Source organism: Falco punctatus (assembly GCF_963210335.1).
Source record: "Falco punctatus genome assembly, chromosome: 3".
Lineage (NCBI taxonomy): Eukaryota > Metazoa > Chordata > Aves > Falconiformes > Falconidae > Falco > Falco punctatus.
The window spans coordinates 17,578,358-17,598,605 of record NC_137582.1 but is presented as its reverse complement, the minus strand read 5'-3'; the positions used below and the strand labels follow the sequence as shown (position 1 = coordinate 17,598,605).

The window sequence follows — 20,248 nt, the reverse complement described above, 5'->3', positions numbered from 1 at the left end:
AGGTGCCCTGGTGATGGCCAGGCTTCCTCAAGCCAACCTTTTAATAAGAGGGACTGGAATAAGAGGGTGGACCAAATTCCTGATGCACAGATTAGACTTGCTGATTTTCTTCTTTGTAAGCATACAGAGGACTTTCAGGTGTCTTGCTCCTGTTTTCCCATCAAACAGAAAAGTATGTGTGACTCCACATGCCTAAAGGCCTCTTGAGAGATCTCAAAGGTGACTAAGGAGGTTAATTTTACTTTCCTAGAGCCAGTTGTGGGTGGGAGGTCACACTGTAGTTTTACTTAATTAGCCACGAGGACCTCCAAGCTGAGAAAAGTCATCAGAAGTCCTAAAGAGAGAATTCATCTGGGAAATGCACTGTGAAAGCACTTGTGTGATGTGGGCAATAAATGACCTTTTTGAGAGCAGGTGACATTGGTCTTTCTGCTACAGGGTCTGGCCTTTTCATGCTAAGGATACTTGGGAGCCACAGTCACCAGAGAGAAGCTGGGACATTTCACTGCTGCGACTTTCTGGGAAGACGCAGTCAGAACTGTCTAGGTGGGCAGTTAAGCTCTCTGTTTTCTGACAAAAGAGATAAGTAGGATGCTATATTTGCTGAAGAAGCAATTTCAGAATGTGTTGATTATAATGTGGGGTAGAGTGGCAGGGTAGTCCAAATCTTCGGTCAGGTTTGGTTACGGATGTCAAACGCTTGTACAGAAGAAGGCTTATTTGGGAATATCTTAAACTTGGTGGGATGGAGGAATAAGGACTGGTGGTTTTTTTACACAAAGAGCTGAAAATAATAAAAATTAAATCTATGTAAAACTTTCTTGTTTGCCTTTTGAGTGGAAAAAGCTTATACTCCAGTATAACCACCAGGTTCTTTAACCACCAGGGAATCTGAGAAAATAACGAATTATCAGCATGACAGAAGGTGGGTTGCTTTTTTAAAATGGGCTCAGTTTCTGCCTGACATGTAGGAAAATCCAAACCGAAATAGAAAGCTTCTGTGCTAGTGTGCCTGAGATTAGATGTTATGATATCAGTTCTGTAAGATGCGGAAATATGAAGGGAAATATAGATCTAAACCAGAGTATATTAATCCCAGTGATGTCTGTAGTGGGAGAATCCATCATACTCTGACCTTTTCAAATCCTCTGAGACAATGGTCTCCCAGGAAACTTCCCCAAAATGCTCCCACCAGCACATTTCACAGTGGCCACTGACCAGCTACCAGGTATGTCCTTGGGAAAGTAGGGTTTTACGCTAGATTAAATCTGGCAGACTAAAGCTCCAGTCCTCTAAATTGCCTAATCCTCTCCATTTTACAATCTGAACAGGAAAAACAGAAATCTATGAAAACCAAGAGAAAAGCATCAACCGTATATTTTAAACCATAGCAGTATCTGGTTATCAGTTTTACAGTGGCTTGGATTTGACCTCCATGCAGAGAATTAGCTTCAACAGGCACCATTTGCATGGGTTTATTTTAGTCTGCATAATTTTATTATTCCTCCAACTATCGCAATCAAGGACATTAGCATAGAGGGAACACTTTGAAGAGGTTATTACTGAGCATTCATAGTTTGCTTAAATCCTTAAAGCTACATGATCTTTCTCATGTAGCCATAGAGAGAACACTTTCATGAGTTTGGAGGCTTTTTCTTCTGGCTGTTTTTCATTTCCAAGGAAACAAATAAGAATTACTTTGAAGAGCTGATTAGCCTATGAGCTAATTTATGGATTTTTCATAGTCTAGTTCTTTTGAGCCTTTTTGCATGGAACTGATTTTTGTTTGGAGTAAGACTGTAGATTTTAGTCAATACAGACAGGACTTTTAAAGTAGCTTAGCACTGGCCGCAGTGTTCTCCTCAAGTTTAATGGGAAATTTGCTGCTAATTTTAATGAAAACAACAGCAAGAGATCTTGAAAATCTGATTTTTCCTGCTTGCTGAACCCTGTGTGCTCACATAGGAGATTTATTTAAAGATCTTTTTATGTAAGAACAGACCTTGTTTCAGCAACAGTAAGTTGGTACTAGGAGATCTGATGACAAAATCTAGGCAAGGATATTCAGGGAAAATGCTTTGCACCGAGCAGAGGGGAGAGGGAAGGGCTGTGGTGAGGCAATGCAGAAGTGCCCAAGGGCTCTTGTATGGGATGTGTCACAGCCTCTGCTCATGGTGCACTTCACAGGATTCTCAAATTTGCCACTCTGAGATATATGTGACTACACAGCATCTTTGAAAGACAGCTTGGACCAGACTTCCTATAAAATGCATTTGGAGAAGGCTTACTGGTGTTGTCTAGTGAATGTTGTACATACACTGGTGCAGCATTACTCTGGCACATGGGGGCTTTAAACGCAAGGCCATCCCATTCCTCTTGACCCAAAAATCTCAGAAATCTGAATCCAAGAACTATAACTGTATGATTAGGTGGCTTTCTTTAATTCTTTTGTCATCGTTGTTGCTGTTTCTTTTTTTGTTTTAATGAGAAAAGGCTAGCTTTGGAGCTTCACTCCAGGAACAACTCCTGACTAACAATCCTGGGAGCACGCAGGTGTGCCTTTCTGACATGAAATCAGGCATAAATGTCTCATTTTAAACATCTCACATTCAGTTCATTTCTGCTGAACATAGAGTTTCACCCATTAAAATCTCACCTGGGTCCCTGGCTCACTGCCTTGCCTTTGAGAACTTATTGCCTCCATGTTCAGCGTGTGAACATGGGGCTGTCCAAAAATAATTTTTCCCACCCAAATAATTACAAGAATCTGAACCTTAGAGGACATTTTAGACTTCCCCTTCCCTCCCTTTCCCCCCTGTTCCTTTCTTGTGGATACTAGCAAAGAAAACCATCAAGGACCCATTAGAGCAGAAAATCTGCACTGTTCTTTGTTCTTGATGTCTTGAGCCTTGTCATTTTAGTTTGAATGCTGTATGTAGAATATAGTAATCTAGAAAACTGTGTGTATAGCTCAGAGGCTGTGAGAAAAACAGTGACTGACCCACTGAAGGGCCTTAAATGTGACTGCCACCGACACACTGGAAGGCCTTAAATAATTTGGTCCCCACTTTCTCACCTGAAAAATAGGGAAACTAATTATTTACTGACCTTGCAGGTCTGATGCAAGATGACCCTCTCCACTGTGCTCTATTCAGATAAAGCACTGTGGTCTGGCTGGCAGCTTGCTGCCTCATTGCAGCCCCAGGGTACTTTTACCCTCTTTTTCTCCTCTTGCATGTGGACAATTCTTTAAGGCTCTGACACAGGAGCTGCTGCTACTCTTTATTCCGGTGGCAGCATTTTGCCCTGCTGGCAATGATATTAGCTTTTTCATTTCGTTTATATTAACAGGCCCGGGAGAGGGAGTTTGTGTTTGCTTGCCTGACTAAAGGTAAGACAAAGGATCTGAAGTCTGTAAATGCTGAGGACCTCAAAAAATAAGAGAAAAGGGGAGAATAAAATGCATGATTTTTAAGATGACAAAATGTGGTGCAAAGGAAACATCCTCCATGGTTTTTGATTTCCTTAATTATCCTGGTACATTGGAACCACAAACTATAATACGGAGAGTGAAGCAAAGTCAGCCAAACAGATAAATTGATGTTATGAATCCAGGACAGGATATGTCTGATTTTCCTTTGTAACTTAACTGATAGGGTTTTTTCTATTTATGGCTGAGCCGTTCCGTGATCTTACAGGAAATTGCTTCCTGTACATGCCTTTCTTAATAGATTTTTAAATTCATGGCTGCTCTAGGAAAGTGGATTATAATACAACAGATTATGCATTTTTCCCCAGCTTTTAAGGAGCAGCCTTAATGATGGTTATTGTTGATGAGGGCATTACAGAGCATTCGTGTAGCAACCACCTTGAATAGCTTAGTGTTGAAAGCTTTAATTTTCCATTTAATAATAGTGAAACTAGTTAATACTAATTTTATACAATCACTTCCTAAGCTTCTTAGAAAGCATGCAGTCATGGATTTAGTCTGTGCCATGGGGGAATGCCATACATCATGAGGCTCAGAAAAACCCAGAGTTATTAGAGCTATGTGTAATATTTTACATCCCGCCTCAGATCCACTTTGTGAGGCCTCTGATTCATGGGCAATGATGACTTACCCGGAGATGGCTGCAATGATTCCTGCCGCCGGCTGTCTGCCCCACCTCTCTCTCGGAAGTTTTCATTTGCACTGTGAAGGTGGCTCAGCTGTTTGGGAGGCAGCTGTTGAGCCAGCATGATTTGCAGACCAGTAATATTAACAGCAAAACTGGCACTGGCTTTGGCTCTCCTTAATACACCAAGATGTAATTTGCAAGTAGTTCAATTACGTCCACACCAGCAGCTGAGCTGTCTCGAAGCAAGGGCAGGGCTTGGAGGCGAAGATGGGAACCCCTACAGCCATCTTCTGCCATCCCTATTCATCAGCCAGATACCCAGATCTGGGTTGGGGTTTGTAAACATGCATGGCGGTTCCTACATACATTCAAGCAAATCTTTTCTCACACAAACTTTCTACCTCGCCTCACAAGACCCTGCAAGGGTCTACGGTGTCTTTGAATCCCATGGGGATTTCCATGGGAACGAGGCAGTTCTGCCTCTGGGACAAGGACCCCTGTGGAGGGCTGGGGCCTTGGGAGGGATGAAATACGCTTTCTTGCATAGGGCTGGTGCAGGACCAAAGCCCTACATGTGTTTTGCTGAAACCTGCTTTTGAGGTTTCTGTGGTAACTTCTTCAAAAGCAAATGTCAGAGGGTAATACTGGGTTGGGGATTTCACAATTCACTCTTACCTAAGATGCCCAGCCAAGGGGCAGAGTCAATACTGTGTTATTTAACCAGCTTATGCGGGACATACCAGCCTGTTACTGGTTCACAGGAAAGCCTCCCCCTCCTGTGACTGTCTCGTTGCGAGTGCCAATAATCAACACCCAAGACTGCCTTGCTGCTGAAAATCACTCACATTTTTTCCCCACAAGTCACTCACGGACTGATGATCTTTTGTGAACAGCTTGTGCTTTCTGCCTGTGTTTGGTCTCAACAGCAGGACAGAGCATTGCATTTGCCATCCAGTCAGACAACAACTCACAGCTGCTTTTAGAAAAAAAGGGGGGAAAAAGAGGAACAAAGCCCAGTTTTGAGGGCTTCAACAGCTCCTGCTTGTTATTGGAGCTTCGACAGCTCCTGTCCTTTTCATCTCTTCAGGTGTCATTGAGGGAGATTTTTTTAGAAGTGTGGTTGATGTCCTAATTGTGTCCTTCAGAGCAAGGACTGAAAATTGTTTATGTAGGAGAACAGGACAGGGTCCTGCTTGGTTTTGGCAACAGTCCTGTCAGCCCCAATTACTGCCCTCCCCAGTACATAGTCTGTTAGAGGGGCAGCATCCTCCTCCCATGGACGTGGAACCCACCTGAGACCCCCAGTGTCTCTGGACAGGGGCAGATCAGAGGAAGGAGGAGAGGGAGGTTCAGGGACAGGATGCCTAAGTCATTGGGTTGGGCTGAGAGAGGATGTGCAAGGAGAGAGAGGTGACTGGCAGAATAATAGAGCAGGGCTTTTCTGGGGCTGGTTGCTGAGAGTGGTGGGGGCTGCTCTAGTGTCAAGGCTGGGACTCAGGGAGATGTGGGGATGGAAAGAATGCAGTGGGAGGTTTAAATCATGGAGACTGTGAGGTGACAGCCATGACACTGAAACATGACAAGCAGGGGCTGCCTAGAGTCTAAGACACCCTATCTCAGGCTGTGTTTAAATTTCCTATGGGGACCCTTGCTTCTTCCCACAGGCTCAACTCTCCTTGGCTTCGAAGCAGGATGCACACAAAGCCTACCAAAAAGTTCCCATCCCTTTTTTTTTTCCTCCCCTGCAGGAAGCAGAGCAGCCCTGGTTGCATATTCAGTAGTAATTTACATGGTTTTGGTTAGTTACACAAGATATGTGGAGTTTCTCTTCCCCTAACTTGAATGTCTTGCACAACTAGCCAGCATAGTGTGAATTGTCAGTGTGAATTGTCAGCCCTACAATCAGGACTACCAACTGCAGTTTGCCCTGACAAAGGACACAGCAGAAACACGGGGGGGTTGAGAACAGGCAACAAAAATAATTAAGCACGGACAGACTTCCCTCAGGAAGAAACTGAAAAGAATAGGAATACTTTGTTAGAGAGCAGATGACTAAGAGCTATACAAATTAATGAATGGAATAGAGAAAGTCGGGGGGGTGTTGGTGTTTACCCTCTTGAGCTATAAAAGAACAAGGCAACGCTCAATTAAAGGGGAAGCAAAAAGTATCAGGTGACAAAACCCACTTTGCTTAGCATGGGATTGAGTTGCGTTTGAGGAGTCTGTCTCACCACAGAGCATGGATGAAGCCTCGAGGACTGCACAGCTTGTAGGCACTTAGGCTGATGAATCCCACAGTGTTGGTTTTTTTAAGGAAATACTTGTTTACATGGAAAATGAGGGTAAAAATAGGAGATGGTATGTGTTTGAAAGCATTAAGATTTCTTTCCCTAACTGCTGGTTTCATGAATTCAGAGTAAAAATGTCCTTTGTGGATAAATATATAATTTTTGAGCATCTTTACTACAACAGAGTGCATTTTATTGGTTCTGGCAGTCCTCCTCTGTTACTGTCTGACAGATATATGGTCATTTAAGATAATATTTTACTTCGTGCTAATTTCCTGCTATTAGCCTCTTAGTATGGGATGTCTGATTATTGGTGCCTTTGCTTAATTGATGTGTTATATTGTGCTTAGATCCATAGGCTGAAACTGGAGCTATACTGGATACTTCAGATATATGGGAATGCCCTTTCCCAGTGATCTAAAATGGTACCCAAAACTCATCTGTAATATTGGGTCACAGCAATCTTAGGTGTAGCAGGCAATATTCAGGCTTTCTCCTACCTGAATCATAGAACTTGAATTCTTTTAGGTGTTCTACAGATTCTTGCACAAACATGATCTGATGCCTAAAGGCTCCAATTAGGAAAAGGAATACAAAATGAGCTGCTCACCTTATTGAGATGATGCTCACCTACCAGAGTAAATATGGGTGAGGTAGAAACAAGCTGATTACTAACTACATGGGAAGATAAAGGACTTGGCAGAACTGGACTAGTGCCCAAACCAGCCTCAGTAATGAGAGAGGGTAGGTTTTCATTGCTTGTGTAGTGGTCACATACTGACATATAATCACCACAGAAACTCACTGTGTGCTTGCAGGGCTCTGGGACAGTTCTTCTGGGACTAGAGGTCATGCCCCGAGCAGGTTACAAGTGGCGTCCTGACTCAACAGATACTAAACTGTTTGAATTAATATTTAGAGTCATGAGAATGTCAGAAACGGAGTTTTCCCTGTCAGAAACACAGGGAAGTGTTTGAGAACTGCTGTGTGAAGAGCTTTCCCCTGTAAGATGTTGCATACCTGGCATACCTGTCCTAGCAAAGTCAATGAAGACATACCTGTGCACTGAGTTAAGCATGCGCCTGAGTGCCTTGCAGGGTCAATGCCAGCACACATAACAGAGTCAAGTCTTGGGCAGTTTCTGGTGCTTCTTCCCCTGTCGTGGTTTAACCCTAGCTGACAACTAAGCCCTACACAGCTGCTCGCTCACTCTCCCCTGGTGGGATGGGGGAGAGAATCAGAAGAGTCAAAGTGAGAAAACTTGTGGGCAGAGTATACAGACAGTTTAACAGGTAAAGCAAAAGCCGTGCCACAGGCAAAGCAAAACAAGGAATTCATTCAATACTTCCCACTGACAGGCAAGTGTTCAGCCACCCTCAGGAAAGCAGGGCTCCACCATGTGTAATGGTTAGTTGGGAAGACAAACGTCATGGCCCAGTGTCACTCCCTTCCTTCTCCTTCCCCCAGCTTTATATGCTGAGCATGACGTCCTATGGTCTGGAATATCCCTTTAGTCAGTTGGGGTCAGCTGCCCCGGCTGTGTCCCCTCCCAGCTTCTTGTGCCCCCCCCAGCCTGGTCAGTGGTGGGGTGGGGTGAGAAGCAGAAAAGCCCTTGGTGCTGTGCTCAGCAGTACCCAAAACATCCCTGTGATCAACACTGTTTCCAGCACAAATCTGAGACATAGTCCCCCATACCAGCTGATATGAAGAAAATTAACTCTATCCCACCCAAACCCAGCACATCCTACCCATCCCACCCTCTCACCCCTACCCCCTGCCCCATTTAAAACTCATTGGAACTTCAGATTCAGTGAAGGAAAACAACATCGAAAAATGTTCTAAGTGATCTTCCAATAGACATGAACAACCAATATCAGACTTTGCAGCGGTCTGGACATTTCACACAGTTTAGGAGATTATAAAGCAGGAAAACATTGTATAACCTGCAATGTTCTGACATTAGTAGAAGGTGAAGAGTGAGGTAGGAATGCCAGGGATAGATTCTTTCACTACATATTCGGTGGTACAATGAAAGTGATATTTGGCCTGAAGAATCTAAGGACACTATTTTCAGAGCAGCTGCCTGAATTTTCAAATGTGCTAAGTGGCTTGACTTTCAGAGACACTGATCCTAATGGTTGTATCTAGAAGGTAGGGAACGTTTTGTAATTTTTAGGGTCAGAAGGGACAGGCAGATGATCTCATCTAGTTACCTGAAATGGGCCATACCATTTACCTTAGTAATTCCTTGAGCTGAAGGAATTATTCTCCTTTGTGTAAGCAAACACAGCTGAGCTCACCAATACACACTAGTTTTTCAGTTCCTTAATGTCTACAGTCAACAGGACTGATTTTCTTGATGGTAAAATTAAAAACTAGGAGGTAGTTCTTGTCTGATGTTTCTCTCCCCAGTGCATACAGGCAATGCTCAGCTTCACCATGTTTTATTAATAGGATACTTTTTCAGTTTCAAGGCTAAAAGTCCTTCATGTAAACTCTTCCTGTCTTTTTACTTCCTGTGGCCTCTGTGCCCAGCTGTCCATGTCCTGACCCTATCGTAAAGCTCACGAAAAACCATTCAACTCAAAAGACTGGTGATCTTTGGACTTTGCCTTAACTGAAACCAGAAGTGAGCATGCTGGGAAACGGTTGTGAGAAGTAAGTGAAAGGGATCTAGAAAGTTCAGTTGTATCAGAAGACTACAAACAAGATTTCTTCAGTCAATAATTGATGAGAAGGTTACTTTTGGGGGGAAGGACAGAGACTCGGTGAATTATATCCTTATTTTCTACAGTTGTAGGTAAATCATGCCACTTAATTAATCCTTCAAAAACACATGTCCTTTTCTGTATATTTGCACGCCCATATTCAGCTGAGCACCAACCTTGTTTGTTGATCTACTATTGCTTCTAAGTGTTGCTGCTGTGTGTCTCATATGATAGTTCCAAAATTACTTTCATATTATTAGAATTTTGGGTCCCTGCAATTTTGTAAGACATCTACTTGAATCAGAACCCTTGCCATGAAACTGAAAGAAGAGTCCACTGTGCTGACTAGAGGAAAAAAAATCCTACAGGATTGTGAGATTTATTCCTCCTGGTTGCAAAATTAGTGTCCCTTTGATGATTTTTGTTATCTCATGTAGCATACCCGGCACACATCTCAGAAATCTGACATAACAAAGACTTTAACATGTACCTGGATTTAGATGCCAGTCCAAATTTTGTCAGTACAAACAATGATCACAAACAGATGCATATCCTAGGATTTTCTGGGATATATTTTTTGAATGCTTGAAGTTCACAGCATGTTTCCAATCTTCTGCTGTGTGCTTAAAAATCAGGACTTACCAGTAAAAGAAGAAGTAGGTATTTTATTAGCAAAATGTGTTGCGGGTCTTGTAACAAAAAGACCTCCATCAGTTTTGAAAAACATGTTCAATGCAGAATCTTTAGATTCACCTTGTGTTTGGTTATCTGCCTTGTCACATCCCTGCTCATGGGTCATGAAGATCTAGGTTCTGCCTAAAATTTAGTTCTTTTTCTCCACTTGTGCTCATTGCATTGCAGTGTAGCTACTCCAGGAGTCAAACTGTGTTGGGTATTTTTGTGTGGATGCTTCAGGATTACGTTATAATTTAAAATCTTTGTCCATTAGTAATCTGAATATCCCATTCAAATTTAACTCTTGAAAGTATCAGCCACACAGTACAAAGGCAGGTGTGATGATCTGCACTTCAGTTTATTCAGACTGATAAGCCTATGTGAAAGCACTTGAGTTGAGCAGCATGAACACAAGTGCCGGAATGGGAAAAGAGTTGTGATGGCCTTGATTCCAGCTTCAAGGTTTAGTCTTTAGTGTGTGTGACTAAGCCATCATTGGGTGTGTGACGCAGAGTATGTGAATGTGTGTCACAGGGAAGACATCTAAGGCTGACCTAGTCAACGTTGAATCTTTTGCATTAAGTCAATGGGAAAAAGATATCGGGGTGAAATTGCTTCTGACTCCCCATATGATCAGCCTGAGGTGATTAGAACAAGACTTTGGCATTTAACTTTTGGAGAGTGAAGTGAAGGTGGAGGAATCCCACCCACTGGGACTAGCTGCTTGTCATGCAAACCTGACTCACGGATGTAGCAGGGTCAGCACTGTCACATTTGCTGAAAATGAAGATGCTGTATTACATTCTGAGGATTTTGCTTATCTGGAAAATTTCTCAGAGCTGTAGTAACTTATTGCAGCCCACAGTAACAAACTGCTGTTTTCTGAGGAAATCTGAGCTTGTGCAATTCACTTCTAACAGAAAGTGTATTCAAGGTTGAGACAGTGCAGACTTACCATACACCCACAAAGCCTCTCTTGCAGGCTGCTGAGTGTTAAAAGATGCTTGTTAACTTCTTTGCTTTTCTGGGCATCTCTTGTAAATGGAATGATGAGGGCTTCGCAAAATCATCTGTCTTGACAGTATACAGACCTCCTTGAAATCCAGCTATTTCTGTGGCTGCATTCATATCAGAACTGGAAAATCAAGACACACAGATGAAATGGTAGGAATGATTTCCAGCCTTTTGATATTGCTCCAAAGCTGAAAGATGTTTCAGCCCGAGGATCATGTTTTAGCGTATCATTAGTACCTGACTCCTTTAAATTCTTCTGGGTGGGCAGTTGCATCATGTAAGCATAAAACTCCCCAGTTTATATCAGGCTTCTTTTAGCTAGGTAAGAGTTGATGCTAATGAGAAGAAGTCTTTCTCTAGAAGAATTCAGTCTAACAAAAGCAAGGCATGGCAGAACTGGTGGAGGGAAATGAATTCCCATGCAGATCAAGGTCAGGCAGTAAGTCTGTGTCAGAGCCAGGACCAGAACCAAGTTCTTAGCATACTGGATCAGGCTGTTCTCAGCTTCTCCTGTCAGCTGGTGGGCTGGAAAGGAGTTTGAAAGAGGCTTTCAAATGGACAAAAGAACACTTACCTGCTTCATTGACTTTACCAACAGAGGTTCTTGAGAGAGTGTTTTCTCTAACAAGCAAAGTACTTTCATCAACAGCAGTGGAAAAGGGAAAAAGAAAGCACTTACAACATTTTCAGCCTAGTGCTGAGGATGTTACGGTTTCAAAGCATGTGTAAGTAGAAAGCACAAGATGCCAATGCTTGTGCTCACCAGCAAGTTTCTCGCAGAATCAGCTGACTCTGCAGTTTCTGATGGCAAGTGTTGCAATGGTCAGAGAATGTTTCATTTCTCTGTGAAATACCTCTGAGGCACTTTGGGCTAACTCCTTATGTGATCACAGACACCATATCACCTAACTTTCAGGCACCCTGCTGTCTCGTGGCCTCGCCAGCCCCGGGTTAGGCACTCAAGACTTCCTTCCCGTGCAAAGCTGGGGCAGCAGCAAACCTCTAGCACAGGATTTAGCTCTCGTTTGCCAGGTAGGAAAACTCAACGGTAGGACCTCTTAAATGGGGTGTCTTCCTCCAGAACAGTCACGATATAGATTGCATGTGATAAAAATCTCTTCCGCTGTTAGACCTTGCCAGCACGACCCTTTCCCACTAAGGAGAGGGACAAGTCTTTTCACTGGTACCAGGGTATTCAGAGCTAGGTCTTTCATTTGGGAGAAAAGACAACTGTTTTCTAGTTCTTCCACCTCTTGAGTTGTTGGAAAAGGGAATAAATCTAGATATCCGTCATTCTAAGGGCAGTCACCTAGGTATGAATTAAAATGGGGTGGTGATAAACATAAAACTGACTTCTCACCAGTCGTCTTCTATACAAGGACCAGCCATAAAATTGTGCCCATGTAGAGAGTATACCTAGAATATACATATTGGTTTGGGATCTTGGAGACAAGTGGGAGAATATCTAGGTTCAATCCTGCCCAGACAGGATTTGGGCATTAGTTAAGATGCTATCAAAAAGTTTGATAGTGTCAGAAGCAAGAGGTTGCCTCTGGCATGAACTTGGTTGCCTGCAGCTCTAGATGTCAGCTGAGCAGGCTTTTTGCAGATCTCAGCGATAGTAAGATACCTTCTGAAGCCCTGCTGAAAGTAGGCCTTTTTTGAGTCACACCCTCCTTGTCCAGTCTTACCACTATTTTAGTTCACCTTGCAAATAGTAAGTCTGATCTGATACTAGCAAACTCTGAAGGACAGAATGTTAATGTCCCAATCTGAGCATAAATAATTCCCTTCACTAAAGTTTAAAAGGCTGTAGAATTTTTTTTCTACAACATTAGCTAAAGGCTAAAACTGTATTTCAAAGCCTGATGGACTAATTATAACATGATGCTCTTTTAATGGAGAAAAGTAGTTCTACACGTGGCAGGACAACTGTCTCCTCTGTACTGAGATCTATTTCTTTTCACAAGACAGAAATATGCTGGAGTGGATAAGTGATAAGCACTCTGAACTTTTTGTTTACTTCAGAAGTATAGTGTATCTATGGGCAAAATCTTCCGACTGCAAAGTTTTTGAGGGATTGGGAAAAAGCCTGAGCCCTGTTTTCTTCCTTTTTGGGTAAGAAAGCTGACTTATGTGTATAGAAGTATACTGTGCACTGTTGTCCTCCAAGGGAACAGACAATTTTCTTCCCATTGTCCTCTACCTTGCACAAGCCTTTATGGCGATGCAGAAAGGACAGACTATCCTTTATTTGTGACAACATGATATCCTATCTCTGTGGTGCACAGCTGTAAACAGTAGCACCTTGTCCATAGCAACAGAAGGCTGGACAGTCCATGTGGAGTGAGTTGGAGCTGGAGAAATGAACCTTTACTCCATAAGAAGGTATTAAATGTAGGGTGCAATAGGAAGGAAACTGGTAGAAGAATGCAATCTTTGGAGAAATTAATGGCCCACCTGCCTTACAAGTGAACAGTTCTGAAAAATGGAGTAGTATTTCAGCCAGGGTGTTGCCTCACATCCCTGCTATTGCAGGATAACATCAGTCTGTGGTCCTCTAGTAGCTGAAAGCTGAGTGTGAATTCAAGAGCTTGAAAACTAGACAGGGTGTCTAATGGGTCAATAAATACAGAAGAAGTGTCAGACCCCTTAGATACATCACAGGTTAGCAAATGTACTGTGGGCTGTCCCTGTGGGGTGAAGTGCCTGTCCCAGTAGGTGTGATGTTAGTCAAAATGGAAGAAGAAAAACACAGCCTCTGCAACAAAACATACAGGAACTGCTGATCTAGGTATGATTTCAGACTATTCACTAATTGAGATTTACAGTATCAAGTAGTGGTACTCTTGAGAGACAACACTGAAACATCTGCACTAGCCTGGCCCACTGAGGGCTGGAAGTCATGGAGGTACTGGAAACATTTTTCCTGCAAAGAGCTAGTCCAGCCAGTTTTTCAACTGAAAGAGTAAGACTATCAAACTCATGTTCCATTACCCAAGCCCTTCAGCTGATGGAAGCACTAGGATATTCTGGGGAGATTGCTGGTCACCATTTCATACATAGCTTCTTGTCCAATTAATACACCTTTTCATTAACCACACAAACAAAACTCTATACTTGTGGGAATAAATATGCAAATGCAATCTGTCCACAAGAAAGCTCTCATTCTATTTCCCTCCCCCTTTTTTTTGGGGGGGAAAAACAAAGCAAGAAATCTTCTATTCCTTGCAGTCCTAACACTAGCATTCAGCTGATTTGATGCAGTTACGCCTGATTTACATCCATTTGAGTGAGTAAGGAGTCAGGCCCTGGTTGAGAAATACGTATTTCTACAGCACCACATTACAAGAGCCCTTAATTCCCTGATCCTCACCCTGGAATGCAAGGAAGACTTGAAGTTTGGCAGAGGTTGTAGCCAGATGCAGTGTGCTTCTAGGTTCACACCCTCTCTAATTATTACTCTTTAAAAAATAATAATAAAATGCAAATAACTTACACCTGGTAAAGCTGGAAAGGCGAAGAAAAGCAGTAAAGAACCCAAAGGTTGTGGGAGTGTTGTTATTATTATTATTTTTAATCAGATGAATACACACCTGCCTAAAAGTTCCTCAAACATTGTCTGCTATTGCTTTGGTATCCCCTGTTAATACATTGAGGTAATGTCCTTTGGTTGTGTTACTTAATTGAACAGATGATGGGGGGTGGAGGAAGCTATGCAGGGAAACATGCTAGAGATAGAAGACAAGAATTCCCACCCACGCAGTAGGCATGTACTGTAATAATGGAATAATTATGTGCAGTTGTTTATAGCTGTCTTCCCCTAGCATCGGTGCCTTGGGCTAGGAGTGAAGCAGGATGGGTCCTGCAATCAGTTTTCACAATCATGTTTTTGCTGCGATTTGTCTTTTATTCCCCATTAGAAAGCAGAGCATGTCTAGAGCAAATGCAGTGGCTTCAGCCCTTCAGCATACTGCAAATTTGCTCAGATTTGGGGAGGGAGGGATGTTCATGAGTGACTGGTTTGGATTTGTCTCATGACCTGTGGATCCAGAACTCTGTAATGATGGTTCTCACTCTATGCTCCCAGTCTGTCCAGAGTTGCTCAGAGCTGGATCAGTCTTGGCCTGAGACATTTGCCAGCTTTTCAGATGACAAATGCTGGGCTGTGGATAGAAACCAAAGCCAGATGGCTTTGTGTGGTGGAGACAGCTAAGTAACTGTTACTGCAATGGGCTGTATGGTGGGGATCCATTCTTGGTGTTTTTGAAGCAGGTTAGAAATTGTTCTTGTGGATTCTTTGTGATGCTTGTTAATAAAATTAATCAAGTCCTGGGTTTTGCATTTCATCATGCACTCTCAAAGTGCTGATGGTAAAATGCTGATGATTTTCCTTCTGCTGCCCCACTAAATTTATTAGAGGATGCTGTAGGTTTCATGCAGCTGCCATTTTGTGTTCAGTTCAGCTGCAGTCTGCCACAGATGTATACACAGAATTTCATTTCCATGGGCACTTAGGAAAATATTTCCAGACAAGTGGAGTATCCACATGATGAACTTTATCTTTCTCTTGCAAAAGCCTGCATACCATGCCCATGTAGTCAAGAAGAGAAATGGGAAGTTTTCATAGAATGACTGCAGGGAGGTCAATAAACAGATGTTGGACCGGGAAACAACCGGAGAACTCCCAAGATAATTTTTGTCATGATAGTCATACCTGCTGCATTGGATCTGTCACACAGGTTGTGAGCTTTGGCAGCAAATGGCTTATTTCATATGCATTTGTGCAGCATGTGACATTATAAGGGTCTTGGTTTGAGATGTAGTGAATATAGCTATATCTTGGAAACTCAGAGCAGCCTGCAGATATTAACTAACGAAATATGTCCACCCCATTTACTTGTAGAGTAGACCAGAATGCGTACATTAAGCTGGCTTTGGAAATGCCTTGGAAATTCAATAGAGCTGTTATTTAAGGGGTCAGAGATGTAATAGTCATGAAGTGACAATGGCCAATATACGAGGGAGCTGTTAACATCACCTTACATATGCAGCAGACATATCCCTTTCCTGAGGATGTTACAAGCTGGAGCGCTATTTTAATCAGCTAGAACTGTTGAGAGGAATGTAGAAAAGCATGATTTTGTTATCAAAACTGTTCTAAACAAGCTGGAATGAAAAATCAGCTTTGCCACAGGGAAAAAAAAAAAAAAAAAGTTGTCATAGATCTTATTTAAAAAACAGTTTTGGAATATAAGATATCTAATGGTTTAAACAGTCCTGGTGCCAATGCCTTGGCTTTGGAAGGTGGTTTCTGGAGAGATGGGGCAATGGAAACCTTTCAGAACTCCAGGTAGATGCTAGCCACTGTTATGGGCATACCTGTTCCTGGAGTGCTGCTCGAGTTGAGTAGCAGGAATGAACACAGCAATGACTATGTCAGTCACATTGATTCCCACTGGGGATTTTGATGGAATGAGTGCACTTCTGTGCAACACTGATTTCACTTAATCAGCCCTTTCTTATGGGCAGCCCTTATGCTGAAATGCAATTGCTATGCCTCATAGTTGTCTCCCACAGATCCCATCATGGTTAGGGTCATATGGTCATTAGCAGTGGTCTTCTTTGCTTCCTATTCCCGCAGCAAATATAGGAAGTTACCTAAAGCAAATGGGTGAATCAAGAATAAATAGCAAGGTGTGGTGGGCTAACAGAGATTTAGGAACTAGCATTTCTCTGTTTGACTTACTATCAATGATTTACCATGGAGCCTTGGGTAAGTCACTTCATACTTCTATGACTCAAGTTTCTGCCTCTGAAACAACTGTCTGCTGATCTCACTGGAGTAGTTTTAAAGCTTAATTTACTTATATTTTATAGCACTTTGAAGATGTGAACTACACCATATTATGGGAAACATTGGGAGTCATAAAACAAAGAGTCAGTGTTGCAAGAGGAGGTATGATAATGAAGTCTAAAGTCAGAGACTTAATGCCTCAGTTCTTTGCTGAATCAAAGCCTAAGACCGTGAGTTCTTTGAAACAGACTCTCCTCAATTAGAGGCCTGCTCAGAGCTGAACATAATAGGGCTATGACATAGCTGGGGCCTCTGAGCCCTTCTGTAATAAATGATTAGGAACATAAGCTTAAAGATGGCACCAGCTGTAGGACTGCTACAGGTCTCTGTAGGGTCTATCTCTTTTTCTCATGGCTCTTAGGTTTTTTTATTATCTTCAAATCTCTGTACCTTACTGCTTGTTCCATTCTCCAGGTCATTAAAGCATTGTTCGTGCTATAAATAAAGAAGATGAAATTACAGGGTACTTATATGCACGCTAGCTCGGAAGCTGAATGGGCATGAAAGGGCTTCCTGGGTTTCTTCCAATTCAAAATGTTATTGAGTTACTATGTAATCAGATAAATGAGTTGTTAATCAAAGTGATGTCAGCTTGGGACATACTATAGAAAAATGATTCCGTTGTAATCAGAACTGTATAATTAAGCAATGAGGCATGACAGGGCTTGAATTATAGCACGATAATTTTCACCTCAGTGCTACTGATGAGGGCCGTGGCTGTCTGCCATCCAAGTACCCGACTATGTCTTGCTGCACAACAACCCCAGCACCGAAACATCTGAGGCAAACTGGAGTAAAAATTATTCTTTCATCTTAACCGCCTCCCCCCCCCCCCCCCCCCCCCCCCGCCCGCCCCTCTCCAGGGTGAAACATTTCTGTGATCAGCTGGGTCAGGCTGAGCCCAGTGCATCTGGGAACGAGCTTGACTATGTGTCTGTCTGCTATTAGAATATTTATGACATGAATGCATTTCGCTTAACATGAGTTTAACGTGACAGCGGAGTATGAGATCCTTCACAGGGCCAATGATTTGATCCATAGTCACTATTAATTTTAAGCAAAATGCTTAACGTTACAGAAGAAGCCTGCAAAAGTATTCCCTACCAAACTGTGTTTAGAGTTTCCTAGATTTAAGACCCCTTCTCTACGTCTGAGAAATTAAAATGAGGAATTAGCTCAGATATTCACAGTTCTCTCCTCCCCTCCACTTGAGATAGAGAGAAAATTGGGTAGACTTAAAGAAAGAGCACTGAGGAAGCATCAGAATAACATGGGCTTTGGCAACCTCTTCCATGAACAGGGGAGAGGGCATCTTGTGAATTAAAATGATTTCATATGGAGTGGTGACCAAATCCTGTAGTCATAGCTTGGGCAAAGCTCCTTCTGAAAGCACTGTGCATTTGGTCTGAGTCAGCAGCTGAAAGTTTGTTCCAGAGACTAAGTCTGGAGGTGAAAATGCTGGGGCTGAAAAGTTCCCCTTTCTAATGGAGGGTAAAAATGTCACGTAAGAAAAATAAAACCGTGCCACCTCATTTTTCCCCATCAAGTGCTGGCTTTGCTGAAGGGGTGGGAAATATTATGCAATTTACCCTTTCCCTCAACGAACTCTCTCCCATCACGTCACTGTCAACCTTGCTCTGCATGGGCATTGCTCACACTGCTGCTTTAGGAGTGAGATTTACTGGTGAGCTGATGCACTGCGCTGTTGGCCACCTGGGCAGCACTTCCATGGTCTGCTTGTGGTTTGTGATACCTGGGGCTGCAGAAAAAAAGGTTATACCAAAATAAAGCATTTTTTCACCTTCTCCAGACTCTCTTCCAAAGTGTCCCCTGTGATGGCAGTGCATGCAGCTTTGCTGGCACCTTTGTCTTCCTGAAGGTGGAGCTGGGCTCGTCTGCCCCAGTGCTGGCAGGTATGGGCAGCCCAGCACAGATGCCCTCTGTCCCGGGACAGAGAAGGGCAGCGCTGGGCTCCTGCAGCTGCTCGGCACACCTGCACCAGACAGTTTGGCTCAGGTCTTCTGTGTGATGGCTGCAAAAGCATTTATGAACTCCAGTCAAGATTAGTGAAGCACATCATTCTCCTAGCGTTGCTTCTGTTGCAAAAATTATGTGCTCTTGGCAATCCTGTCAGGAAACTCTGTTCCTGAGGCTAAATGCATGCAAAGCAAAGCTTCCCTTCTGACAAACAAAATAAAAATATCCTGATCTTGGCTGCAGTAGCAAAAATGCTCCTGGCCTATTAAAATTATGTCATTGAAAGAAGTGTCTCTGTGTCTGCTGGTGTATCTGTAAATCAGTTCAAGTGAATGGTCCTTTGAAACTCATTTCAGCTGATATATATGCTCTTGAGGATGAATGAACTTTTGAGCTGCTAATGCTGCCATCTCTCATAAGTCAAATCTCCAGATACTTGAATCCCGTGATGATAGTAAAACCTGGGAGTTTACAAGATACATCAGCATCAATTTTTTCAGAGCTTTCACCTTGGAACGCAAGCAGCATCCTTGGGCTGAGTGCCTGTCAAGCGAGTGTAGTTGCGATAGAGGAAAAGAGGGAGTATTTTTGTGCTCTCCTTTCAGTGCTGGCAGGAGAAGCTGGCTTGAGAGATCCTCCATTAACAAAAGAAGAGATACAAAGAGGGCAGTCATGATACAAGCTTCTCTCTGGCTTGTGGTTATATCCGTGTTTCTTTGAATGTAGCCACCAGAGAAGCTTTAATTATGGCACATGCAAGAGTCCTGCCTAACTTCCTTTCTCATAGTAAGGAGAGCTGCATATCTTGGGTGGGGAATCCTGAAGTTTCTTTGAACTGATAGCCTGGAGAGGAAGAAGGTTTTCTGGGTAGGATGTTCCAACAGCTTATGTGTCCTTGCTAGTTACTGTTCCTTGTGTCTGACGACAAAAGGAACGAATGAAACTGAGGGTGACAGATCCATAATTGGTTCGAGAGGAGGATGTTTTCGTAACATAATATCTGACACGTGGGACTTCCTGCCACATGATGCTCTTGAAACAAAAGACTTCTTCAGGACTCTGAAAGCTTACAAATTTACCTACACTGTTTGAATAGAAAAGTATTGACCTTCGCAGGACAGGTTACATATCAGATATTAGGTAGATAGGGTTAGCAAGAAAACCAGCATATATCGCTGACATTTTAGTACATGTTTGGATTTGCATGGGACTGTCCTTCTACTGCCAGCCCATTGCTAAGCAGCCAGCTGACAACTTGGGTTTGGCTTTTGCACGATGAGATGTTTTGAAGAAAGATTCTTGTATCCTCATTAACTGTAGGCTGTGTGCAGATGCACTGTGTTCTGTTGCTGACGGGTTTGAGATGGGATGCCCAGGGCTGATGTGGTCAACAGACCCCAGAGGGATTTATCCTCTGCCCTCCAGAAGGCCTCTTTTTGTCCACTGCCACTTTGATTTTTCCATCCGTGATTGACTGTTTTAGTTTGCTGCAAATACCAGGATTTGTCAGTCGGGTTGGAAAAGGACAAGTCGTTCTTCTGAAGGAAAAGGAGCACCTTGGCACCTGTGGTGGTCTCTCGGCACTGTTTGTGAGGCACTGAAGTTGCTAGC

At 42.9% G+C, this 20,248-nt stretch overlaps 1 long non-coding RNA gene across 1 annotated transcript in view; it reads left to right on the top strand.

The window, feature by feature from the left end:
• The first annotated feature begins 3,355 nt into the window (after nucleotides 1-3,355).
• Nucleotides 3,356-20,248, top strand: part of LOC308060105 — a 60,344-nt gene continuing 43,451 nt past the window's right edge. The window contains exon 1 of the long non-coding RNA XR_013926606.1: nucleotides 3,356-3,391. This is a non-coding gene — a long non-coding RNA (uncharacterized lncRNA). The remainder of the gene's footprint in view (nucleotides 3,392-20,248) is intronic.